Here is a 27,796-nt window from a genome sequence, read left to right as displayed (position 1 = left end):
CAGATTCAACTAACCTGGACCCTTGTGGGGTCCAAGAGACACCATCCAAAGAGCAAGGTCAGGCTAGACCCAGTCCCCTTCACATATGCAGCAATGATCTACATGAAGGTCCCCCAACACCTGGAGCAGGGGCTGTCTATGAGCTTGTTGCTTGACTGCCTATGGATCCCACGCCCCTAAATCGTCAATCTTATCTGGCCTCCGGCCTCCATGGGAGAGGATGTGCCTAGTTCTGCAGCAACCTGATTTGTGGAGCTGGGGAATAGGGAATGGGGGTTGGGGAGACAGGGGAGCTGACACCCAGAGGGGGCTTCCCCTAAATGAGAAAGGGAAGGTATAACAGGGGAAGGACTTGCAAGAGGGGGTACTGGGAGGAGAGGGAGGGCTGATACTGAGTTGTAAAGTGAGTAAATAAATTTTAAAAATTAAAGAGAAAATATTTTGAGACTTGTCTTTAAAAAGGAAAGGGCTCAATTGATAATTCCGTTTTAGAAGATAAACAGATTATTTTTAATTTTTTATTTATTATTCTCATAAATTACATCTCTACAGTAGTTTCCCCCCTTCCCCAGTCCATCCACTCTTCCTCCATTTCTCTTTAGAAAAGGGCTGGCCTCCTTAAGATATTAACCAAAGATGGCATGTCGATTTGCAGTGAGACCAGGTACCTCCCATGGTGTTACGTCTGGACATTCGACCTACAATTGTTTTGCCTACAAAATGGGTTATTATTAAGAAATGGATAAATCAAATATGTGAAAAGCAGCTTAGGTTAATTTTTTACTAACTTAAACCAAATTCATACACAGAAACCTTTTTATAAGCAGATACTTAGTAATAGGTTCCTTTTGAAGCCAGGTTGAACAGTAGAAACTGAACCCTTATTGGGTATATTCTCACCCTAAAATTATTTTGAATATCTATTCTTACTTCATTCACTGTTGTATATTTGTCCAGTGTTTTAGTTCCAAATTACGACAAAACTGGTTTCTCCACTTAGCAAATACCAATATCTTTTTATAAAAATTGGCTTGAGTATAAATTTATTAATTTAATAGTTCAATGGCATAGTGGTGAATAAGGAATATTTTACAAGTGTGCTTGGCCTAATAACTATTTGATCCATATCATAAAGAAACCTGTGTTAAGCTAGTTAGAGGAGTTAGGTGCATACATTTTTACAATACAGTGTGATAACAGCCTATAATAAAGGCATTTACAGAACACCAGGGGAGCTCAGACCAGGAGCCACTGCGTAGTGCTGCTAAAGGTCTAATTACAGTAGAGTCCCGTTAGGAAAGCACAGGACATTGGAATCCCATGTATGGTACTGATCACAAGTGGACTTGTGGGTTAGGTGAAAGTGTCTTAGTTATGACTAGAAGAGGCACTGGAGAATTTTACTTACAGGAGAGGTAAGCAGACAGCTAGTTTTGAAAAGGTTGCTTTCACCTTGTAACGTACATACACAGTATGTAACCATGCAAATGATGAGACGAGAGACAGGAAACAGAAGTTCAATGATGAAATATGGACTGTGGAACTAAAGCTGTACTTTTAGTTAGGTCACAAATCCAGTCTGTAAAGAGGTTCCCAACTTTGAGAGAACCTGGAAAACCAACACAGAAATGCCATGTCATGTGGATGGGCCATGAAGAAAAGGTAAAGGTATGAGAAACTTAATTTTTCTGAGACGCATTCTTCTGTCGTAAAAGAAGGACACGTTTTTTGAATAATTTCATGTATTTGATATAAATGGACAATTCGTGGCATCCCTTTCTAGAACATGTTAAACTACGCCAATAAGCTTGGTAAATCCCAGACTCAGTTCTGGGGTCACCTGTTCTGAAATCAGTACCAGTGGATCACATCAAGGGCTGTGGAGTTTCCAGATCGCTCTTTAATAAAGTTCAAGAGAGCATTTCCACGGCTTGTACTAACTTTCTTTATGTGATTTTTTTCCTTCAAAATTATAAATGGATCAAAAACCTCACTATTCATAAAAAGTACATTCTAATTATCTACATGTTACCGTTTGACGAAAGCTCCCCTCAGCCTAATCAGAAGAGCATTCCGTTACAGTGAACTGGTGGACGCTGAGACTTACTGCAGTCCCATGGGCTGCCGCAAAGCCCCTGATAAGTTCAGCCCTGAAGGAATCATTTCTATTACCCCGTCAAAAGCCCAGGGAACGCTGTGGAAGAAAGGAGAGAATAACAGGAAAGTCAGAGGACAGAGGACAGGGAAATCTGGTCCTCACGACACTCCACAACCAATATCATCACTAAATGAAGCAGCTGTGGTTACTGACGATGAGGTAGACCCTTTCAGCAGCCAGTAATTCATAGGGAAAGGGCTCGTATACCTCTCGATACTTTGGAGCAGCAAGTTTTGGCTACACCACTTTGGCTCCCAGCAGATCACAGGTGAACCCACCCAGGAACTATTTTTGGATCCTTGAATGAAAGACACACACATACTAGCTTATTTTTAAAATGCCTTGGCTACCTCAAAGGCTGGGCACACTCCTAAATCTTCCCCTGCTACTCCAGGCTCATACGGGGAAGTGGCCAGTGGCCACCCATTCGAATTCTCACGTGGCTGGTTGGCTTTATCTTCCCGGAGTCATGGGAATTCTTTCCTTTCCTCTTTGTGTCCTCACCTATGCAACTCTAAGGGTCCTACCCCATACCCAACCGTTGGCGGTTGGCATCTTTATTGATCGATCAAAAACTAATTGAGGACAAGGACCTTTAACTTTAGGACATGTAGATTCCCAATTGAATCAAAGCACTAGAGCCAATCTCCAACACCCATTAACGCTGAACCATTGTCTAGTGATAGATCCTAGGAGAGGTGGAGCCGTTGTTTTTAGTTCTGTGCCCAAGAGTGGACTTATCTGGATTGAATGGATAGTTTCAATTCTATGGCCACACAGAAGCCCTGGTCAGACCTAGGGGCACACAAACAAAAATAAAGAGAAATGACATTAGGAAGGAAGATGGATGGACAAAAACGGGAGAAAGGTAAGACAGTGTAGCAGCGAGACTAGTCAGAATGCGTTACAACCGGATACGAAACTGTCAAAGAACATAGTTAATAAAAACAAAACGAAACTGCAAGATGACAGAGAATTTTAGCCAGATTAAAAAAAAAATAAAAAGAACTATATTACTTTCCAGTGGTTGGCAGGCAAATACCAGCTCTTTCTTTAAACCTGGCAGAGAATACTTTCCTTGTTTCTTCTAGCTTAGCTCATTTGACATTTCTTGGCTGTGGCCATGTCACCCTGCTCTTCAAGACCACTAATTTTACCTGTCTCCCATCAGCCTCACACCGCTCCCTTCTCATGGGTGGAGTCTACCAGTGCCTCTTTTTATAAGGTTGTTTGCAATTTCACTCTGGGTCTACCTGATAATCCAGAATTACGCCTTCATTGCAAGGTATGATGGGACGTCTCAGATATCAAGGTAACAAGAGGAAAATTTTGTACCTTGAATATTGTGGGAAACTATTTGATTCAACACTTTCAGCCCATGGTTGAAACCATCCTGAAGAACCTGTTCCGGAAGTCACAAGGATGAGCCCATGTTGAACATGCATGTTCGTTACTTTCAAAAGGATGAGCACATGTTTAATATCTATACGTGTTCGCTTACTTTCTGAGCATCTTTTTGTTCATTTGAATAATGGAATAATGTCTGTATAAAAATGTGAGATTGTCCTTCTTTTTCATTCTATTTCTAGTGATATTACTGTTTGCACTTGGGAGAAGTTGAATTTTAATATTCTTCGCACAATTAAAAATGTATCTTATGCATTTGAAATTAAAAAGAGAATTGTGTCATTTTTCCTTCTTTCCTTTCTTCCCCTCCAGCTTCCATCTATCTCCTCCCAGGCCTTCCATTTTCAATTTGGTAGCTTGTCTTCTTTTCCTGTGATAGTTCCACCTATACATGTATGTATATATGTGCGCAAATATGTAAATGTAGCCTGGTGGGTTGCATTTTTGTCGTTTGGGTTTACATGGTTTCAGGATTGATTCCTTTGCATTTGATAAACACCAAGGTAGTTCATCCCTGTGAGGGGCTAATTCTCCTGCTCCCAGCAGTCATTACTTGCCTGTCGTCCTTTGTCTAGTGATGGGATCCTGTGAAATTTTTTCCCTCTAAGCTAGCATGCCCGTTAATACTTCCACTGTTCAGGTCACGTTTGTGCAGCTATTTCTACGAAAGACTGTTTCACAGCTCACTTACTGGCATTTTGGCTCCTATAATCTTACTTTTTTTTTCTTTACTTTATCAAATATTTTTATTTTAGACACATGAAAATGGACTAGTAGCAAGAAGTCCATAAATACACTTTATGATGCTAGCAAATCATAGCATTTGAATAGGCATAGAAGAATATTTGATAAAAGTTAACATTGGTTCCCAATTCAAGCATAAATAAAATAGTAGAACAGAATTCTTTATCATTTTTGCTGATAACAATTATTTGTCCTGTTACATGAAATTTTCATTTTTATTGTGACAAATTGAATATTTATATTCTTTTTTAAAATTAGTCTTCTCCAGTTTTATTTTTAATGATTTACTTACTTTTATTTTATGCACATTGCTGTTCTGTCTGCTTGTATGTGTGTAAGGGTGCTACATCCCTTGGAACTGACAGTTGTGAGCTGTGGTTGCTGGGAATTGAACTCAGATCCATTGGAAGAGCATTCAGTGATCTTTCCTTTTTTCTTTTTTTTTCGGAGCTGGGGACTGAACCCAGGGCCTTGCGCTTGCTAGGCAAGCGCTCTACCACTGAGCTAAATCCCCAATCCCCACATCCAGTGATCTTAACCACTGTACTATCTCTCCAGCCTGAATATTTATATTCTACTAAATTCGTACATTGGACTCCTAATGTTCAAGGTGATGGCATTGGGAAGCAATGGCTTTGGGGTAGCTAAATAACCATGAGAGCAGTACTCCAACAGTATTATTGCCCTACAGAAGAGACCCCAAAGAGCTCCTGAACACCTTCTGCATGAGAAGACACAGCACAATTTTAGGCTATCGGTAGGTCCTTCCTAGGTCAGATATCAGCCCTCTAAGTTGACCTCTAAACATCTGAAGTTGTGTACAATATATTCCTATTGTTTGTAAGTTACCTCTTCAATCTTATAATCTTTCTATTCTGTCTTCTGTGATGCTCCCTGAGGCATAGATGAAGGATCCGTGATGTAGTTATATTTCTTGGGACAGCTCTACCCATGATCTGTTGGTCTTTGCATTGTGTCCAAATGTGTTTTCTGTGGTCATATGCTATAAATACTAGCTTCTTTGGTGAGAGGTAATATCTACAGTTTTCTGTGGGTGTTAGGGTAAGTTTGAGAATGCAGTTATACATTATCCTGACCTTGCAAAATGGTGATAGTAGATTGTTTTCTAGAATCCATGGCCTCACTAGAACCAGGAAGTTGGCTAGTTTTCCACAAACAGCCATGATTTCCCACCTATTGATGGGCCTTAAGACCAATTAGACAGTTGGTAACCACCAATATGTGAGTGACAGTTGCACCTTTAGGGACATCTTGCCATGTTGATCACTGCCGTGGTTTATGCTTCTCATACCCTAGTAGAAATATTGATCTCTTCCTCACCTTGCCAGTTTGTACAGGGTTTTCTGGCATCATGAGAACTACACACACACACAAGAAACCTTTGGGTTAGATGTAGTTAAAATCATCCTTTTCCTACATCCCAAGTATGTGGTATCATCACCCTCTGAGAGGCAACCAAGAGTTACATCCATAGGATTTGAGGTACTTTGGGAACCACTTGGATACTCCTCACCATCCATATGAAAAGACATTTCTTAAGCTTGGTACTAGAATTCTGTTAGTCTATGGTTTTCGTGAGAGTATTGTAAGTCCAAATGGCATAATTTGTGTGTGTGTGCTTGTGTGTGTGTTTATGTGTATTCATAATCATATGTATTGTGCGTTTATGATTCCTTAAGGCTTTATGAAAAGGTAACCTTGGTACTCTTTATCCTTCCTTCTACTTCGGACATTTCTTCCCCTCTCCCAGCTAGAGCCCTCTCCCTATTTTTCCCTTTCTTATTTCCCCTGTATCATGTGATTTCTCCCCCTAAGTTATGCTGTCTTTATACTTCCTTGGTTTCTGTTGTTACTCTATGTTGTATACTCGTATTTGGATATTTGGAATTAGAAATCACAGGCAGCATTTGTCTATCAGGGTCTGGGTTACCTAATGCAATATGAGCTTTTCTATATTCATCCATCTACCTATAAAGTTCATGTTTTTGTTTTCCTTTATTAAAAAAGGAAGCTTTTGGATGAGTTCCAGCTCATGGGCCTGTGGACACTGTTTCTGAAGTCCACATTGTCTTTAACAATGAGGACTTACTCTCCACCTCTGGAGAACAACCAAGGGCAATATCAATAGATTGTAATGTTTAGGAGTCCCTTGGAGAACCCTGATAAACATTTCCAATGGTAGTCTCATGACTGGTGTTGGGGTGAAATGATGGGTGAAATGCAAACAAAAAAATGAAAACTGTTGGGGGAGCCCAAGTTAGGGAGGTGCTCTGGAGAAAATTACAGAGGATAGCAAGAAAAACTCCAACACAATGAGGAAAACTACACCAAAGAAAAAGCAAGAAATTAATCTTCTCATAACAAACCCAAAAGAAGAGAACCACACAATCACAATTCTCTAACAACAAAAATGAGAGGAAGCAATAATCATTGGTCCTTAATATCTCTCACCATCAATGGGCTCAATTCTCCAATGAAAAGACATAGGCTAAGAGACCAGGTGCATAAGCTGGAGTCAGCATTTTGTTGCATCCAGAAAACACACCTCAGTGACAAAGACAGATACTACCTGAAAGTGAACGGCTGGAATAAAATTTTCCAAGCAAATGGTCCCAAGAAACAAACTGGAGTAGTCATTCTAATATCCAATAAAATAGAAAAAGATGGGAAGGGATACTTTTCATCAAAGGAAAAATCCACCAAGATTATCTCTAATTCTGAACATCTACACCACAAATGCAAGGGCACTCACATTTGTAATAGAAACCTTACTAAAGCTCAAAGTACACATTGCACCTCACACAATAATAGTAGGAGTCTTCAGCACCCCACTCTCACCAATAGACAGATCATAGAAACATAAACAGGCTGTCCTCTTAGAGTTTCTGCCAGCACCTGACAAATACAGATGCAGATACTCACAGCCAAACATGGGAAGGAGCATGGGAAGCCCAATGGAAGAGCTAAGGGAAGGACTAAAGGAGCTAAAGGGAATTACAACCCTATAGGAATAACAATATCAACTAACTGGACTACCCAGAGATTGCAGGGACTTAACTACCAACCAAAGAGTACACATGGAGGAACCAATGGCCCCACCTGCATATATAGGAGAGGATGCTTTGTTGGGCATCAACGGGAGGGGGAGCCCTTGACCCTGTGGAAGCTTGATGCCCCTGCATAGGGGGATGCTAGAGTGTTGAGGCAGGAATGGGTGAGTGGGTGGAGGAGCACCCTCATAGAGGCAAAGGAGAGGTGGGATGCGATGAGAGGTTTGTGGAGGAGAAACAGGGAAGGGGATATCATTTGAAACATAAATGAATAAAATGATCTAAAAAACCCAAGAACTTTGCTATAATGAAAATCAGGATCATAGACAAGAGATATAAGGAGAACCCACCTGACTTCCTCAGTCTCCTCCATTTCACTAACTGAACACTTTCCACTAAGTGATGCTGATACTAAGTAAGCTCATGAACAAAGGCATAACTGGAAATATTTTTCTTCCTGAAAAGCTTTGGAGATGATAGATGATGCTATGTAGATGGTAAATTCATCCTTTTAAAAAATTACACACAATGAACAAATACTAAAATTACATGTGCACACAGTTAGAGATATACATACACACTAGGGAAAAATTAATTCACCCACCTGGAAACATAATTTTAAAGACAGAGGAAAATAGCCATATAAAGTAACTAGAGAAACAGATGTAGGAAGTGTAATTCTGTTTCTACTTTCTGATACTTGTACAGTCCTAAGAGTTCTGTGCTTATTCTTAAGTTACGATCTTAGGATATATTGAGAGTACAAATTATGTACTGAACTAGCAGTATTTCATTTAGTTTTTGTTATAAAACTTATTCATAGCTTTAGAGAATTTGACCTGGAAACTTAATTGTCCTTGTGGTGTTAAATAGCCACTTGTTATAGACCACACTTAGGTGCCAATTCCCAGAATACATTTAAAAGTTCATGCTGAGAGTAGACACATGAACAACATGCATTCAGATGAGTCATTATATTTTAAAGTGATTTAATTGGCAGTCTTAATAGTCTCCCAGATTTATCTTGGTGTCAAGGAACAAGTTAGAGGCTGTCTACCTACTGTTAAGCCAACTCCCTGGCTGGTGATAACACAGAAGGACAAAATCTAAATTTGTTAAGGGATACAGTCCCACAGATGCTGAAGTGTGGGCATGAATCAAGTCTAATGGAGTCTTCAATGCACTAATGAAGCACATTCGTAAGAATGTGACCGTGCTTGTGTAACTTAATCCCTGATGTATATTTCCTTTAATAAAGTCAGATAACTAATGTAGTGGGAGGGCTCTCTTGTTTCATTCCAAAGTTTTCTGTATTAAAAGTAAAATATTTTATTTGATTTGGTTCAGGACTGTGTTTAGAGATGAGTGTGCTCCAGGGTAGTCTACAGCATTGGCATGACGTCAACAGCACTCTTCCAGTGACACAAATCTAGAAGGGGGCTTATTTCTCTTTCATTTGCCATCCAGTTAAAGCTCTTCTAAGGTCCTTGCAACAGGCCAAAGCCCTGCTTATAAACTTGTCTGATTCTATATGCTATGGCCAGACCATTTATCATTTTAGATTGATATCCCATTTCCTAGTCCCAAAGACCTAAGCAGAAAACTAAATAAAGGCCTGAGTTGCTTCTTTGTGTAGTATATTTGAGATTTACTAGAACATCATTCTAGATCAATCGAGCTTGTTTATTCTATGAAATGATTGACTTGACTTGTTTTTCGTAATATTTTGTCTCATGTTATTACTTTTGTGTTGTGTAAGACAAAGTCATTTTCGTAGATGAGATTAAAAACTTCTCCAGTGTTAATTTGTTTTTGTGATATGATTCTTCTCAACTAATCTGAAATCATATTAACCATTATCCTTATTCACTTTTCAAATTAAATCCTCACCAGCAAACATATAGTCAGGGAAGTAGCAATAGGTACCTGTTATGAAGATAGATTTCTCAGCTGTAGGAGTTCTCTGGTAGAATTTTGGTTGGCACTTATGTATACTATCATATTATGGGCAAATAGCAATACTTTGGCTTCTTCCTTTTCAATTGATCTCCTTTAGTTGTTTTATTGCTCTAGCCAGAACTTCAAGTACTACATTTAATAGATACAGAAAGAATGGGCAGTCATGTCTTTCATTTTAGTGGAATTGCTTTATTTTTCTCTCCATTTAATTTGATATTGGCTATCAGCTGACTGTATATTGGCTTTATGTGTTTAGGTAAACACCTTGTATCAACGATCTCACCAAGGACTTTTAACATGAAGGAGTGTTAGATTTTGTCAAAGCTTTTTCAGCATCGGATGAGATGGTCATGTGTTTTTTCTTTCAGTTTGTTTACATGTTAAATTACATTGGTTGATTTTCAAAAATTGAACTATCCCTGCATCCTTGGGATGAAGCCTACTTGATCATGGACATCATGAAATTCGTAGGTAAATGGATTGTTGCAGAAAAAAAGTTATCTTGACTGAGGTAATCCTGATCTAGAAAGATATGTATGGTATGGACTCACTTATAAGTAGATATTAGCCATAAAGTACAGGATAACTACACTATAATCCACAGACCCAAAGAAGCTAAGTAATAAGGAAGACCCAAGAAGGGGAAATAAAATAGACATCAGAGATGGATGAAGGGAGGGAACTGGATGGTGGATGGTGGAGGTAAAGAATGGGGAGGAGAATGGGGTGGGTATCAGGCAGAAGGAGAGCAGAGGTATGGGGTAAGGTGGGGTAAAGAGAGAGCATGGAAGTTGGTGGGGAGCGTCTCTGGGGCAAGGTGGAGACCTGGGATAGGAGAGGTTCCTGGGTAGCTATGGGGGTTTCCCTGGTTGAGACTCTAGCGACATGGGATTTGGAAACTGAAGTGGCCATCTGCTGTAGCCAGGTTGGACTTCCAGTAGAGGAAGGAGGCATCAACCCATCCAAATCTTCAACCCAAAATTTGTCCAGCCTACAAGCTGCGCAGAGCAGAGATTGAGGGAATAGCCAGCCAATGATTGGCCCAATTTCACGGGAGAGAGCCAACCCCTGACACTATTAATGATACTCTGCTATGCTTGCCGACAGGAGCAGCATAACTGTCTTCTCTGAGGCTTCTTCCAGTAGCTGATAGAAACATGCAGCGACCCACAGCAAAACGTTGGACATAGCTTGGGAAGTCTTATGGAAGAATGGAAGCAGGAGGGGTCAAGGATAAGTAAACCTACAGAGTTAACTACCTTGGGCCCATGGAGGGCTCCCAGAGACAAAGAGCATGCATGAGCTGGACCTAGGCTGCCTACACATATGTAGCAGATGTGTAGCTTGGTCTTTATGTGGATCCCCAACAGTTGGAGCAAGGCTGTCTCTGACTCTCTTGCCTGCCTTTGGATCCCTTTCTCCAACCTGAGTTGCCTTGTCAGGCCTTAGTGGAAAAGGGTGTCCCTAAGTCCTTCTGGGACTTAATGTGTTTGGGCAGCATGGCACCCATGGGGAGCCTTCACTTCTCTGAGGAAGTGGGGGGGGTGAGAAAGGCAGTGTGATGGTGGAACTGAGTTGAAGGGGGATGCTGCAATGAGAAGATAAAGTGAAAAATAAATTAATTCAAAAAAGAGAAGTAATTTTCATAATTTGTTGTTAGAAATACTAGGTTTGATCATTTGAGGCATTTCATAAACTACAAATTAGCTACAAATTAGGCTAACCTCCTTATAGTTTACCAATTTCTTTTAGACAAATCATTATTTTAGAGAGTTGTGTAATGCTAGAGGGCTCTTCTAATGTTGTAGTCATTCATAGACCCATTTACACAAAACCAGCCCTACACTCTCGTGACTTTTCATAGGGAGGTAGATATAAACAAGTAACTATTCACACCAGCCAGAGCACCTACAACAACGGTGTATAGAAACAATTCTCCTCAGTTCCAGTTGTCTCTCTGAGGGAACCAGCAAGTTTACTTGGGTAATTACAGCAGCATGGATGACATAACGGCACCAAAAGGCCAACTCAAGCATGGGTGATGACCTGTGAAAGCTGTACCCCTGGATCTCCTGAAGGGTGTGCAGGCAAGTCGATGAGTTAGGGAGTTTAATCTCTCCTGAGATTGTTTACTGTTTTTTAAACTCAGAGAGGAGCCTTAGGAAACTTGTAACTTTCAGATGCTTCCTGACCCTGTAAGCTATACTTCCTTCTAGAATCTCCCTGCATCTTCTAGGAAGAAGCGTTTAAATTTGGAGGAAGCAGTCAATATATATTTACTGTTTTTGAGCACTGACCAGTACAATTTGGTTCTAATGTATTTTATGAGAAAGAAGCCATAGTGCTCCCAAGGAGTGATTGCTTTTCCACCTGTCTTTCAGCAGTCCAAGCATCTTGAGTGACTCTTGTATCTCTCCACAAAAGACTTTTATGAAAGTGCTGATTACCATAAACTCTATGTAGTATGGTTTAAACGTATAGTTGATGAACTCTCATTGTGTCATTTAGTAGTATAATATTTCCCAAGAAGGGAGGAATGAAAAGAGGGTGAAGACAATGTTAAGAATTATAATAATGGTGGTACTGGTGATGACAGCAAATGGGTCAGGAGAAGGATCAAGAAGATGAGGCCGATGACAGAAAAGAATAAGGAAATTGGGCAGAGCTTTAGAAGTCATCACTGAGGGTTATTCTGAGCTGGCCTCCAAGTTGATTATTTTACGTAATTTATTAAGTAGGTATGACATTACTTTCCTCACACAGATCTATTCTTGCTATTTGTTTCAATTATACAATTTAAAAACAGGGGCGCTAACTGAGATCTACTGATTCTCAAATATAATCAAATATCACCAGAATCACAAATTTTCAAAAAAAAAAAGGGGGGGGCAAGGCCACTTTCTTTTCTTTTTTCTTTTTCTTTTTTTAAATTTCTTTCTTTTTTTTGCATTTTTTCCATCTTTATTAAATTGGGTATTTCTTATTTACATTTCAAATGTTATTCCCTTTCCTGGTTTCCAGGCCAACATCCCCGTAACCTCTCTCCCTCCCCTTCTAATAGGAGTGTTCCCCTCCCCATCCTCCACTCATTACCGCCCTCCCCACAACAATCCTGTTCACTGGGGGTCCAGCCTTCCACTGGTGCCCCTATTAGGCTATTCATTGTTACCTTTGAGATTGGAGCCCAGGGTCAGTCCATGTATAGTCTTTGGATAGTGGCTTAGTCCCTGGAAGCTCTGGTTGCTTGGCATTGTTGTTCATATGGGGTCTCAAGTCCCTTCAGCTCTTTCAGTCCTTTCTCTGATTTCTTCAACGGGGGGTCCCGTTCTCAGTTCAGTGGTGTGCTGCTGGCATTCGCCTATGTATTTGCCATATTCTGGCTGTGTCTCTCAGGAGAGATCTACATTCTGTTCCTGTCAGCCTGCTCTTCTTTGCTTCATCCATCTTATCTAGTTTGGTGGTTGTATATGTATGGGCCACATGTGGGGCAGGCTCTGAATGAGCGTTTCTTCAGTCTCTGTTCTAAACTTTGCTTCCCTATCCCCTCCTAAGGGTATTCTTGTTCACCTTTTAAAGAAGGAACGAAGCATCCACATTTTGGTCGTTCTTCTTGAGTTTCATGTGGTCTGTGCATCTTGGGTAATTCGAGCATTTGGGCTAATAGCCACTTATCAATGAGTGCATACCATGTGTGTTTTTCTGTGATTGGGTTACCTCACTCAGGATGATATTGTCTAGTCTCATCCATTTGCCTATGAAATTCATGAAGTCATTGTTTTTGATAGCTGAGTAATACTCCATTGTGTAGATGTACTACATTTTCTGTATCCATTCCTCTGTTGAAGGGCATCTAGGATCTTTCCAGCTTCTGGATATTATAAATAAGGCTGCTATGAATACAGTGGAGCATTTGTCTTTGTTGTATGTTGGAACATCTTTTGGGTATATTCCCAAGAGAGGTATAGATGGATCCTCAGGTAGTTCAATGACCAATTTTCTGAGGAACCTCCAGACTGATTTCCAGATTGGTTGTACCAGTCTGCAATCCCACCAACAATGGAGGAGTGTTCCTCTTTCTCCACATCCTTGCCAGCATCTGCTGTGGCCAGAGTTTTTGATCTTAGCCATTCTCACTGGTGTGAGGTGGAATTTCAGGGTTGTTTTGATTTGCATTTCCTTTGTGACTAAAGGTGTTGAACATTTCTTTAGGTGCTTCTCAGCCATTCGGCATTCCTCAGCTGTGAATTCTTTGTTTAACTCTGAGCCCCATTTTTATTAGGGTTATTGGTCTCCCTGAAGTCTAATTTCATGAGTTCTTTGTATATTTTGGGTATAAGCCCTCTATCGGTTGTAGGATTGGTAAAGATTTTTTCCCAATCTGTTGGTTGGCAAGGCCACTTTCAAAATACACAGACTGTGCTGTTGTCTGCATGAAAGAACCCTGGTTATCAGTTCACAGCATCATTTTCCATATTTATCAGAATATAAACTACTGGTGATATTTTATAAACACACAATTGTACTTTCAGAAGTCTGAGCATATGCCTATTTCTTGAAAAATTCTCATGAATAAAACCATAGTGTATACATAAATATTTCAATAATTTTTACAGCTCTAGATTTGAACATAGGGTCTCAGTTGTACCATCCAAGTGTTTTTCCATAGAATTTATACCCCAGATCTCTTTTTATTTCTGTTTGTAAAATAGGATTCCACTAGTTTGCCCAGGTTGGTATTTTACTTATCCTCCCTTCTTTAGTTTCTAAGAAGCTGAGATTATAACTTGGTATTATATACAGCCTGGATTTCTTTATTTTACTTTTAAATTATTGAATGCTAAAAATAAAATAATCTCATATTGTGTTAAAAGTCATTGTAATTTGAAGTTAAGAATTACTTCTTTGTTAATGTTATAGTCCACAGAACAAGGATCTTAACTGAAAAAAGTACTTGTGTTCAAAGTTTGAAGACATAAAGAACAATTTATTACAAAGTTTTATTTGTAACTGCAAATTAGAATTTATTGCCTTATTAAAATGAAAAATGAAATGTTAAGGTCAGTATAACGAAAATTTCTCTCTCTCTCTTTCTCTCTCTCTCTCTCTCTCTCTCTCTCTCTACCTCTAATACACACAAACACACACACACACACACACACACACACATATACACACACACACTCATATCCAAAGAAACATAGTTGAATTTATTTTTATCTTGAGGTACCTAGCCTACAGATCAGTTTAGTAGAAGTGTCAAGATCCACCAGGTATCTTGTTGAAAGCTGTAGATATATTTATTAGGTATACTATGGATGCATATATTTTAAAGTATTAAGAAATAGGTTTTCTTTCTGAAAGCACTATTTTAGTTTTAGAGTGACTTTTCTCTCCTCTAAGATTTGTAAGACTAAAAATCCCATGCACCATACACATTTCATATTTTGGCTACCACGAAGGAGCTTTATAATGATCCTTTCTGACTTACGGGTGTGCTGCCTCTCTATGTTGTCAAGTTGCCTATCATTGATACTTCCCCTTTCAGAATGAAAAGTAAAGGTATATAATTCAGTCTAACTGAGGAATGTGTTTGTAATGTATAAAATAAAAATCTTTGCAAGTTCCAGATGACCCATGATGCTGATGCTTTTCTCAATGTAGGAAGGAAGGATATATTGAAAAAGAAATTGACCCTGGAAGATGGGTGGGTCTGAAAAGATTCTTCTAATTACAATCTTCCTCATTCATCTTTCCCCTCAATGGGTGTAATTTTTGATGTTTCCTCTTTCTATTCATCAAAAGATGGTTATTTATTCAGTTACTTCATTATATGACTTCTTTAAAAAATAAAATGATAAACTAAAATACAATCTTTTTCCAACCCAGAGGAGTCACAGCACTTTGAAAAGTCCAAATGGTAGCCCACAGTTATTACAGTGCCTTATCTCATCATAATGCATAAAGATAGTTGTTTATTTTATAGTCAACTCCATATAAGAGTCTGTGAAGAGATTTATTATATCTAATATGGAATATGTAAAGTTTTAGATCCAGAAAGACATAGGTTTGTTGTGAATGTGTATAATTATTAAGATGGAGTGTACATTTAAACTATTTTTCTTTGAAGTTTCTAACATATTATACATATTAAGTACTAACTAATGTACAGATATTAGGACCCACTATTTATCTCTATTTATAAGTTACCAAAAATAACAGGCAATTTTGACTTTCCAAAACCAACTGCAGATACTAGTGATTGAAAGATACATACATTCACACGAGGTTACTGGGGTCTTTTTGGCATAGATAAACAGCTACTTAAGTTGTTACTTCAAATTCCATTCCATATATTCATATACTATGAAATCAACTGTTCTAGTCAGTGATCTATTGAAGTGAGAATATAATCAGACTCTCAACCAGCCACTACTAGATCTTTTAATGCTTTGATGATGGCATTAATTATTGATTCTTCCAAGAGTTTGAGTGCTTTTAGCTTAGTATTTTGAAACATAGTTGTGATGGCTATTCCCAGTTGCCAACGTGAATATATCTGGCATGATGTACAATCCAGAAACAAAGGGCACACCTGTGATCCAGATCTTGATGCACAGTGGCCATAAAAAGCTTAGGCCGAGGCAAGGTGGTACACAGCTTTAATCCCAGGAGTCAGAGGTAAGCAGATTTCTGAATTTAATTTTCAAATTCCAAGTAAAGAACAATTTAGGTCCATGAGTGGTAATAACACTTTTAATCTGGAACATACCTTCTGTTGGAGACCTACACAAGGACAATGGGAGAAGAAGAAGGAAATCTTCCTGCTTAAACTTACATGCCAGCTCATCTGTTAGAACCTACTCCTTCAAGACAGAGCTAATTGTAGGTAGATACACAGAGATCTAGAGATCTTTAGCGAATTTCTCTTGTAGCATCTGTCAAAGACTCAGTCAGTGTGAGCATGTAAGAAATATATGAAGCTGAAAGGTACCACCTGAAACAGAAGGAAGGAAGAATACCTGGGGCTCACCCAGAATTAACAATAGACTCTTTCCCACCCATCATGCTAAATCCTCACAGTAGAAAGAACATTTCGATCATCCTCAGAAGAATGTTGCCTAGGTTATGAGGAATTGGCTCTAGACTAAGCAGTGTTCCAGTCCTCTAGGAGATCTTAATGCGTGGCCAAATTCATTGAATTGTTTCTGAGTAACGCAAATGTATTACAGAACAAAGTTTGAGAATATAGAATTACAAAAATAGCCAACACCCAGTCAGGTAAAAATTTCAGTATATAGCGTACAATAAAAAATATTATCAGGCATGCAAACAGTCAGGAACATACAGCACATAATGAGAAAGTTAAATCAGTTGAAACTGATCCAGATGTCAAGATTGGCAAATAAGGCTATTAAAAGTTATTACAACTGCATTCCATATGGTCTACCAGCAAAAGGAAAAACTGAGTGTGTTAAAAATAAAAAAGAAAGACACAAAAAGTGTACCCAAACTTTAATAGGGGAAGGTGCTACAATTTCTGAGATGAATAAAATAGTGGGCTTGTGAAACGCAGATTATGTAATGTGGGAGAAATAATTAGTGAATTTGAAGACATAACAATAGAAGCTATTCTGACAAATGCACATGGAAAATACATATGTGTTTATGTGTGTGTAAAATGTTTGATTTAAAAATAAATAATATTAAGGAGATTTGGAACAACATTAAACACAATTTTAATTATAACTGAATATATGTACATTGGTCAGGAGGTCAAAGAATAAAGAATGTCAGAAAAGCATAATTAAACTCGTAATAACATAAAATCCAATTAACTACAAACTGTAGGCCAACAGTTGAAAAACTCCCAAGTGACCTCAGTCATAAACAAAACAGCAGTACACAAATATACACACAAAACACATACATGATCACCAAATTGGCCTAAGCTTGAGAAAAACACACATTCTATTCTGAAGCTTTTCCTTTTGTCTTCTGTCTTTTACATTCTTTATTCTCCCTCTTAGATCATGACCCCCGGGATTTGAAAGAGTAGTATGGATGTCCTGTTTATGCCTGAACATACTTATTTCCAGCATCTTGGGCAGCCATTCGCCTCAGTATTCCCTGCCATTCACGGCCATGAGAAGCATCTCTGTTTAAGACTGAAAATAGGGTTTGCTCTTGGTTATAAACAGAGATTTAGAAGCCGGCTTGATACCACGACAGTTAAGCTAAACAACAATTGTAAGTTTTCCTCTAAGATCTAACACATCAGCCATGAGCTATAGACTGGCTTTGACATCACTAAGAATGCATGTGCAACAAGCCCCATATTTAACAATATAGTGGTTGGTTACTTCTGTAATAATTGGGACACTATTACACCAGTATACACATGTTGCTTTTTAGGTGAATATTATGGCCTGTAGTATTCACAGCTGATGGTTTTTTTTCCCCAAAGCAGCTTGCATAGCGTATTTTAGCATTATAATAGCTAGTCACTAGGAAGGAAGCTTCCAGTCAAATTCCAGCCTGTTTCCCCTATATTTTGCAATCAAAGAATGTGCTGCCTTCAGCAATATTGTCTTTTAATCTACTTGGGTGGATAAACAAGGGAGATGATAAGAATATACATTGCTATGTGAGTTCTTTAGACTCAATAACAGACTTCTTGCAAGAAATAAAGACAGGAGAGACTTGAGCAATGTGTTTTAATAATTAAACATCTAGTATAATTAAATGTTCAGCACACTGCTTTCCACATTACTGAAAATAATCTATTTCCACTATACTTTGATAAAATGAAGTGATTGGTCATTCCCACGGTATTCTTGTGTCTACTGTACCAGTGGGAAATATTATGCCAGGCCTGTCATTATTGTAGCTTGCTGGGGAACCCTGCTATTAAGGTTGCAGTGCACCACGTCAAGAAAGTTAGCTCAGCACAAAATGGAGGACTAGTTTTGTGGTTATTATATTCTTTGTATTGTGTGTTGATTGCCATTCTTAGAGAGAAAAAAAATTAAACAGAAAAGGGGATATGAAGTGGAGATTTCTGACTGTTTAGAGATTCAGTTATATTATGTGTTGTGTACCTGGAAATGGAGAGGACGTTCTTGATGAATCAGACACACGGGAGAATGTGTTGCTGAGAACAGACATCTGGAAGCTGCCTGGATAAAGGACATGTGATGTTTTGGTAGCACAGAAGCTTGAAAGAACACAATGCTCAGAAATCATGTGTGGCATCGGTTCGCTTTGCCCGCTCTTTGCTGGTCTTCGTGGCGCTTTGCCGACGCTGGTCTTCGCTGATGATGCTGTGGCCTCGGTTCGCCTTGCCTTCTTCACTGATCATTGTTCTTCATGGCTTCATCGAGATAAACACAACAAAAAACTTCTGGTGGTATTCCAGCAGCTTCTTGCTGCTTCTGCGGACTCAGGCCTTGCGGTTTCTTCTGGATCAAACTCCCATTGCTGATTCGTCAATAGTGTTTGCAAGTGGATCAAGCTACTGCTACTGACTTGTGTGAACCGAATTGCGGATATCCTGACAATGCAGGTTGGATTCACTCCCAAGAACTGTTTCTAAACAGGTCCACACCCTTCTTTGTCCTGTTCACATTTCCTTTCCACTACTTCCGGCGAGTGGTAGGCTAGAAGGGAGATTAGAGCACTTAAAATCCCTTGTTGAAATAGGTTGTAAAAATTCTGAGCCTACACGTCTATTTGTCTATGTTTGTTTTTTTCTAGAGTGGATGCTACCTACTGTGCGGTAGTTCCTACATGTTAGAGTCGGAAATCACAGTATATCCTATGATTTCAAACCTTCTTTCACACTGCTGCTCTATAATTTTCCATTCCCTTTTTACAATTTTTAATGCAACCATATCTACAAATAGTTAATAGGCCTTCTTTAAGACTTTATCTTCGTTATGTACCCACAACCACGCCCTCTTTCATTTGTCCTGTCCCGCTCCTTTATCTACTGCTCTCATTCAGCATCCATAGCCAGACACATCTGAATACACCTCAGGCTGAACAGCTTCTGCATCAGCACCATCCCTGCTTAGTACAGTTAGGGAAAGTCTTACACATGTGCTCATACGCGTTCATATGTCGGCTATTTTACGTTCTTTCCAATCAAACATTCACTGTCTCACTCCAGCCTTCTTACCTCTTCTCCAGAGTAATATTTTATGTCTTTATTCTCACGCTCCCCAATGAAAACCTCTCTTACAAAGCCGGTGGACACAATCAGCTGAGATTGAATCTCAGCTCTTGCCCACTTTGAACCTGTGTATATATATATATATATATATATATATATATATATATATAATCTGCTAGGGATTTTAGCATTGGAAAACTAAATAATCCTAATAATCTTGTAGGAATTATTCTGTGGTTATTTCTATACAGTAACTATTCCATATCTAGTATTTTTGTTATTTTGAATCTTATCTTTAAGAAAAATACCAGAATTTTTATTTTACTTTTATAAAAATTTATTTATTTATTTTATTTTAATAAAAAGTAAACACTGGCAATTGAGTAAATGCCATTAATAAATACTGGTATTTATTAGAACCTAGAAATGTGTCCCTCTTATGAGTAATTAATTATTTTGTTATTATTAAGTAATAATAAGGGTGCTGGAGCCACTGTCGCTGAGCCTAGGCCACGCTGTTGCTGCTTGCCCATCGTCCCCCATTGTGCACTTGCAGTCCCAAAAGATTTAAAGTCCAAGATGGCACCCCTCAAGGACCGGCTGACTGTGACTCTTTTAAAGAAAGAACAGGTCCCCCAGAACAAGATTACAGTTGTTGGAGTTGGTGCTGTTGCCATCCGTATCTTAATGAAGGACTTGGCCGATGAGCTTGCCCTTGTTGATGTCATGGAAGACAAGCTAAAGGGGGAGACGATGGATCTCCAGCATGACAGCCTTTTCCTTAAGACACCAGAAACTGTCTCCAGCAAAGACTGTGGTGTGACTGTAAACTCTAAGCTGGTCATTATCACAGCAGGGGCCCGTCAGCAAGAGGGAGAGAACCGGCTCAACTTGGTCCAGCGAAACGTGAACATCTTCAAGTTCATCATTCCAACATTGTGACGTATAGTCCACACTGCAAGCTGTTCATTGTCTCAGATCTACGTGGCTTGGAAGATCAGTGGCTTCCCAAAAGCCGAGTTATAGGAAGCGGTTGCAATATGGATTCAACTTGGTTCCGTTACCTGATGGGAGAAAGGCTGGGAGTTCACCCACTGAGCTGTCACGGGTGGGTCCTGGGAGAGCATGGCGACTCCAGTGTGCCTGTGTGGAGTGGTGTGAACGTTGCCGGCATCTCCCTGAAGTCTCTGAACCCAGAACTGGGCACAGATGCAGACAAGGAGCAGCGGAAGGATGTTCACAAGCAGTTGGTTGACAGTGCATAGGAGGTGATCAAGCTGAACGGTTACACATCCTGGGCCATTGGCCTCTCCGTGGCAGATTGGCCGAGAGCACAATGAAGAACCTTAGGCAGGTGCATCCCATTTCCACCATGATTAAGGATCTCTATGGAATCGATGACGTCTTCCTCAGTGTCCCGTGTATCCTGGGACAAAATAGAATCTCAGATGTTGTGACGGTGACACTGACTCCTGAGGAGGAGGCCCGCCTGAAGAAGAGTGCAGATACCCTCTGGGGAATTCAGAAGGAGCTGCAGTTCTAAAGTCTTCCCAGTGTCCTAGCACTTCACTGTCCTGGCTGCAGCAGGGTTTCTATGGAGATCATACAGTTCTCTTCTGAGCTGTGGTTAGTACAGTTGTGTTGAGATGGTCTGGGGAAAATCTCAGTTCCCTCAGCTCTATCCTGCTGCTAAGTGGTACTTGTGTAGTGGTAACCTGGTTAGTGTGACAGTCCCACTGTCCCCAAGACACACTGCCAACTGCGTGCAGGCGTCAATTACCCTGGGAGCCTGCTGCATTGCTGCACTGCCCACCCTCACCAAACATGCCTAGGCCAGTGAGTTCCCAGTCAGTCATAGCCTGGCTCCAGTGTGTAAGTCCATTATGCATATCTTGTGCATAAATGTTCTCCAGGACATTTCCTGTATTCTATGTGTCTGTAGTGTAGATTGCAATATTATGTGAAATGGAAGATCTGCATATGGATGATGGAACCAACCACACAAGGGTCACATCAAGGAAAACACCAAATAAACCTTGAAAAAAAATAACAAGAAGAACTAATGTTGTCGATTTATCTTTATTTTTAGAAAAAGCGTAGCTTAATTGGTATTCATAATAGTAGTGATCTCAGTGTTATTATCAATGCATAGCGATAGATTATAGGTAAGAAAATAGATTTTTGTCTAAATAAATTGCTCTTAGTGAAGAATGTAGTTTAAAAGAATGTTTTATAGGTTACACTGTTGTAGGGAGCCGTATTGGATTTGGGCCTGGCCGCTTTGTGACTGCATAGCTCAAGGTGGCTACGTGACTCTGGGCTGTATGGCCACAGATGCTCACCCCTAAGATGGCTGCTGTAAGATTATGAGATTGTTGGACAAAAGCCTCTCCCAGGAAGATTCAGGGAACAATCACAGGATGTTTCAGCCTGAGCAAAGCTAGTGCCCTGCGCTGAGCAGATTCCTGAGAAGGGCTCGACCTTTTCAAAGGATATGTCCCCGGAAGAACGTTGCCTCTTTGTTTAAGGAGGATATCTTGCAGTGTAGTGATTCACCTTATATCCTTGGGCACTTCTCAGTACTCCCCCACCCTAAGCTTCAGTTCCTGCTTCAATTCCTGCTTCAGAGCTTTAAGTGTTGTACCTTCCTCTCAATAAACAGACCTTGACAACAGAACCTTGCTTGGTCTCCTTCTTTTCTCCCCCCCCTTGACCCTCAGGTAGCGCCTCTTCGGAACCCTCAATAACTGGACCTGCTGGACGGGTCACACTGTCACACATATATACAAATTGAAAGTTAAACAATATGGAAAATATAAACTATAAATATTATACCTTCAAGAAGAGACAGCATCATGATAGTCTTTTTTCCCCCCTCAGAACTGCATTTCCAATCTTTCCTCCTTATTTCTTTTTCTTGGCCTTATGTTGCTGAGGTATTGTTTAACTTTGTATAAGATTTTCAAAGCAATTCATAAATTCCATATAATCTAGCTGTAGATACAAGTTGGATTTCTTTATTGTATATAAATACCTTCAACTTTATGGGGTATTATTTTTCTTGCTATTTAACAGTACACAATTCAATTCGATGGATACAGCTAGACTACTTAACACAGCATTAACTACTATGATTCTATCATTCCATTCCATTCATTTTCAAAGAAACAAAATTTCTTCAATTTTATGCTTAAAAACAATTTGATTAGAGAGAAGAAGCAATCTCTTTTGGATAATTTCATCTTTGGATGCTGATAGAAAAGTTTGAGCAGATCTTCAAATCGTCGACTTGAAGATGACTCTCCTTTAAATATGGTGAATAAATGACTAATATTCTTCCTGTTGTATAATTCCATGCTTAATTTTTGTTAAATGAACAATCAGTGGAAAATGAATAGCTCCATCTATTATCCAAGCTAAGTAAGACAGCACTGCAAGCTAAAATACTCCTGAGACTATGTAAAATACTTTCCCAAAGCTATTTTTATTCAACTGACAAGATAGGCCATTTCTATTCTATGCAAGAGCGTAAAATGAACAAAAATATTTTTCTGGCCATCATCCCACTGATAAATTATGGAAGAAAACCAAAAATAATTTAGACATAGGTTGATGTGTGATATTTATGTGTGTTGTACTGTGTAGGGTAGGAGCCAAAGAACCTTCAAAGAAAGAAAGGAGATCTAAGGTTTCACTGTAATTCCTAAGATTTGTGGTCATTGAGAGTAATGAAAACAGGGATACTAATGATAGGATTAGTACAAGCTCACTGTACAGGTGCAGTAGAGACATAGAGTCTAGGTCCTACAAGAGTGTGCAAAGAAAGGAATAGAAGAAGGGGAGAGGTGACGGGATAGGGGGCTTATAGACCGGAAACCTGGAAAGGGAATGACATTTGAAATGTAAATAAAAATATCCAATAAAAATGGTGGGAGGGAGAAAGGAATAGAAGATTTAAACCAAATCTCCCAAATCTAACTGCTTGTTTTCTTCTCTCCTGTTGACTGAAGAAGAGCAGATTCCTCCTTAGAACACAACTTCGACAGCTCTCTCTCTCTCTCCCTTTGTTTGCTATCTCTCTTCTCCCCTCCCCGCCCCACATACTTGGAGAATCTGACTTTTGTTATATCTTCTACTCATCCGGTCATAACACTTGCATAAATTGCTCAATGCATGGCTTCATGTTAGAGAGCTTTCTCTAAGAACTGACAAAATACTCAGTCCTGTGTGCTGCTGCGTATCTAGATCCATGACAGAGTGAAGATCAGTGTTTGCTCGTAACGTTTATTATTCAAAACTTGGCTGGATTGATAATGAAATAGTTAATGAGTACAAATAGGGGACAAGCAGAGCTATTTTGTCAGGAAATAAGTTTTCCCATGTACTATATGAATTTAGAGAGAGCATAAAGATAAAAATATTTAAAGGAATTATAAATATGAAATTTCAAGAAAATTAACGGCAGCATTAAAATGGATACCAAACTGCAGATACTTTGAACTGTGTATTAGCATAAAAATGCCTTAAAAAAAGAATACAGGATTTCTTGATCCTCACTTCATACTGTGAGAAATTAATTCTTAAAGCCTTTAATGACTTAAGGAAAACCTGGGTAAAAGCACATGACTAAACTTTCCCTAAGGTTGGGTAGTATCTGCAGAAAGAATTGAAGGTAAAAGAAACAAAGATTACAGGAAAGGGATAGAGAAAGTTATGGAGCGAGAAGAGAGTCAGCCAGGACGACATCTGTAAGTGTTTGACATGGAAGGTTGAAGAGATGAGGAAGGATGAGCAGGGATTAATGATGCTTTTCAAATTACAGTCGAGATGGGCAAGGAAATAGCATTAAAGATCTCAACAACTGTTTAGAAAATAAGATAGCTTGTTTAACCAGCTCTCTCCAGGATTCTGATCAAAGCCTAAGTATGGGATGTTGGCTTGAAAGATGGCAAGCATTGTATTTTCTTTCAAAGAAAAATAGCTTTGCAATGTATGAGACAAAGAATTATCTAATAAATTTTGGTTGAATAAAAAAGATTGAGCAATGAAAGGAATCCCTGAGAAGGTAAATCAATGAGAAAACAGAGAGCCATTATTTACTATAATTGTTTTCATTATTAACATCATAGTTTTTAGGAAAGGGTGAATAGAGGTAGAGGGTTTATGGCTTGTGACTTTTCAAATAATAATGAGAGGATTTAAAAAAATTTTAAAATTTGAGGATCTGCTGCTAAGTATCATTTGATTCCCACAATTAAGAAATTATCGCTGCTATTTCAGAGATGATGCCATTGAGGGTTTGGAACAGCAACAAAAAAAGATCGTCATGATTATACAGTCCCTATACATAGTGTCTAAGACGTTCTGTGTCCATTCAAGCCCCAGGACGTTCAACAAGAGCCTAGTGCTATTTCTTTGCCAAAGACATCATTTCTTTAAGACAATGCAAAAGCAAAAAAGGGAGGGATGCTCACATATTTTTGAGTAGATGAGGAGTACAATTGTGTAAACATGAGTTGGGATGGTTTTAATTTTCTCAGTAGGAGGTGAGGTTATGTGCTAAGAGGGAGGGAAGAGGGCTGGCATTGGGGATTTGAGAGACTCGGAAACATTTGGAACAGCTGCAGTGAGGAATGCGACAGGGAGTCAACAAGTGATAAATAAAAGAATTGCTGAGATACAAGGAGGGCGAGGGCACAGTTGAGGTCAGTTCAATTGGTCGCTATTGTTTAGCGATTTGGTTTATGAATACCGTGAGAGGAATCAGACCAAAAAAAAAAAATGTGGAAGCTGAGAAAGGAGAACTCAAAACACTACGGAGAGGAGGGATCTTTAGGCCAGTTTTAAGTGCACCCTTGACCTGATGAATTTTGCCTGGTTTGGGCAGAGGAAAGAGAAAGGATGTGGCTCAAAAAAGAATGCAGCAACGAGCCTCTGCAGTAGATGACTACGGAAGGAAGGAGGATATAGGAAAAGAGGACGGATGGGAGAGGGCTGACTAATAACAAAATACTTGAAGGAAACTAAGAGTTAAAAGCCAAGACTTTACTCGTTTTAATCATTTCAGTAATGGGAGAAGAAAGATCCAGGGTCAGGCTACGGGACATCAGGGACCACGCCTGCACCCTGTAAGTATGCTAACTGCAACGAGTGAAATGATTCTCTTTTTATAAGCTGTGCTTACAGGATTTGTGCGGACAAAGAGTTCCATTTCCTGAGCATCCATTAGTAAAACCAGATATGCCTCGCATCGTGTGTAAGTTTTACAAACTCCAAGTGCACTGCTTCACACGTCACATGTCCTAGGAAAGCCTTTCGGGGAACGTACACACCTGTTAATTGTTACCAACGCCCTTAGACATATTTTATTAGTTAGGCTGTGGGGCTCTAGGAGAGTTTTAGCCCTTGCAGCTGGATGAAGCCGCACATTTTGAATGCCTGAAATTTGACCTAAATGGTGTTGACATTAGAGTGACTGTGAGTGATGGAAAAGGAAACAGAAAATCTTGGATTTTTTTTTTCCCCCTCGACAGAGACTTCTTCTCCTCAAATTAATAACAACAGATTTAAAAATATCTCTTGAACTGCGGAGTGCTGCCAGCAGTACAGCTGCCTCCTTGTGAAAAGCTCAAGGGGACTCCTGCCTTCCACTTTAAGTCCTTCCGCTCATAAAAGGGCCCTCGTTGTTTTGCTAGAGTGTCTTTTAGGTTAGTGTTTTGTTTTAATTTTTTAATTTAATTTCTCTTCCTTTTTAGGGTTTAAGTGTCAAGCGGAAAGATCTTCAGTGTTTGATATACATAACTTCTGCAATCTATATTTATTTTACTATGCATTACATAAAACAAAAAAGGGGGAATATAAATTAAATTTAACACATAAATATTTACAAATGTACTTACAAGCAAAATATTAGTTGTTAGATAGATTCTAAGACAATCGAACTGTATTCTCTAGTCTCAGGGCTAACGTAACTTAGGAAGACCCCTGGCATTTAGAGATAATGTTACTTGGTTTTAAGTTTTCAAGAGTACTTTGGTGATATAAAGACAAGGATATTACATAAAATACATCTGCAAAGTCATTGAACTCATATAGGTTAAGTAGGATTTTGATCGTGGATTTAAAACTTTATAAAAAGAAAAAACCCCGAAAGTCAAGGCATATAGTATTTTAATATCTTGAGTAGCATAATGTGAAGATAATTTTGTGACATAGTAGAGTAAACTGAGCAGAACTCAAAGTATATTCATGGAAACATGTACTGGAGAAGGGACCCAGAAACCATGAATGGACAACTGAGAGCATTTTCAATATTTCTGAAATGTATGGATAAGGAATAAAAGGAGTGTTCTGCAGTCAGAGGTGAACAGGAAAGACTTGTGAACAGCTGAGTGAAATAATCTCTCTCTCTCTCTCTCTCTCTCTCTCTCTCTCTCTCTCTCTCTGTGTGTGTGTGTGTGTGTGTCTCCTCTCATCTATCTATCTATCTATCTATCTATCTATCTATCTATCTATCTATCTATCTATCTATCGTCATCATCATCAGTTATTAGTTGAGCCTATGCCTAGATAGCTATCATATCTGCTTACCACTTGCCCAGCTACACACCTTCACAGAGGTAGAGTAATAGACAAAAAGCTGTACACACGCAATTTCCAAAACATGACTCATTGGGAAATCATTAGGTGCTTATGAATCCATCATTGCAATCTGTGCAATAAATTGTCTTCTCTGAAAGGGCTTCTTGTCTCCCTCCCATTTTGTTTTGCTTTCAATTTTATGGGAAAATACTTAAGCATAATATTTATCTTCTTAGGAAAAGTAAGTTTATAGTACTAGATTATGAGCCACAGGATCTCCATTGTGCAGTCTCTCTCTGGAATTTACCTAACGTGCATATCTCCAAGTTTACACTCCTAGGCCAATAGTTTTCCATTTGTACCTCCTCTATTCTGCAGAAGCGAGCTTCCTGCTTCTCTGGTATCAGTGTTTTATGTTCCAAACAAGAGTAAGACTCAGACTAGACACAGCTAAGCATCAGTTCTCTCTCCTTCCACTCCCATTCCATGAGAATCTCTTTTTCTTTTTTCTTAGTTATTTTATTTATTTACATTTCAAGTTTGTACACCTTCCTGGTTTCCTCTCTGCAAACTCCCCATTCCCTCCTCCCTCCCCTTTACCTCTATGAGGGTGCTCCTTCACCCCCTCCCCCATACCCACTTCACAACTCTAGCATCCCCTTACTCCAAAGGACAAAGGGCCTCCCCTCCTATTAATGTCAGATA

General features: G+C 39.2%; 1 pseudogene; it reads left to right on the top strand.

Moving 5' to 3' along the window:
• The first annotated feature begins 20,077 nt into the window (after positions 1 to 20,077).
• Positions 20,078 to 21,092, top strand: LOC116913527 (annotated as a pseudogene).
• Positions 21,093 to 27,796: the final 6,704 nt, after the last annotated feature.

Source organism: Rattus rattus, chromosome 12 (genome assembly GCF_011064425.1).
Source record: "Rattus rattus isolate New Zealand chromosome 12, Rrattus_CSIRO_v1, whole genome shotgun sequence".
Classification (NCBI taxonomy): Eukaryota; Metazoa; Chordata; class Mammalia; order Rodentia; family Muridae; genus Rattus; species Rattus rattus.
The sequence above is the reverse complement of the archived record's forward strand: the minus strand, read 5'-3'. Positions and strand labels throughout refer to the sequence as shown.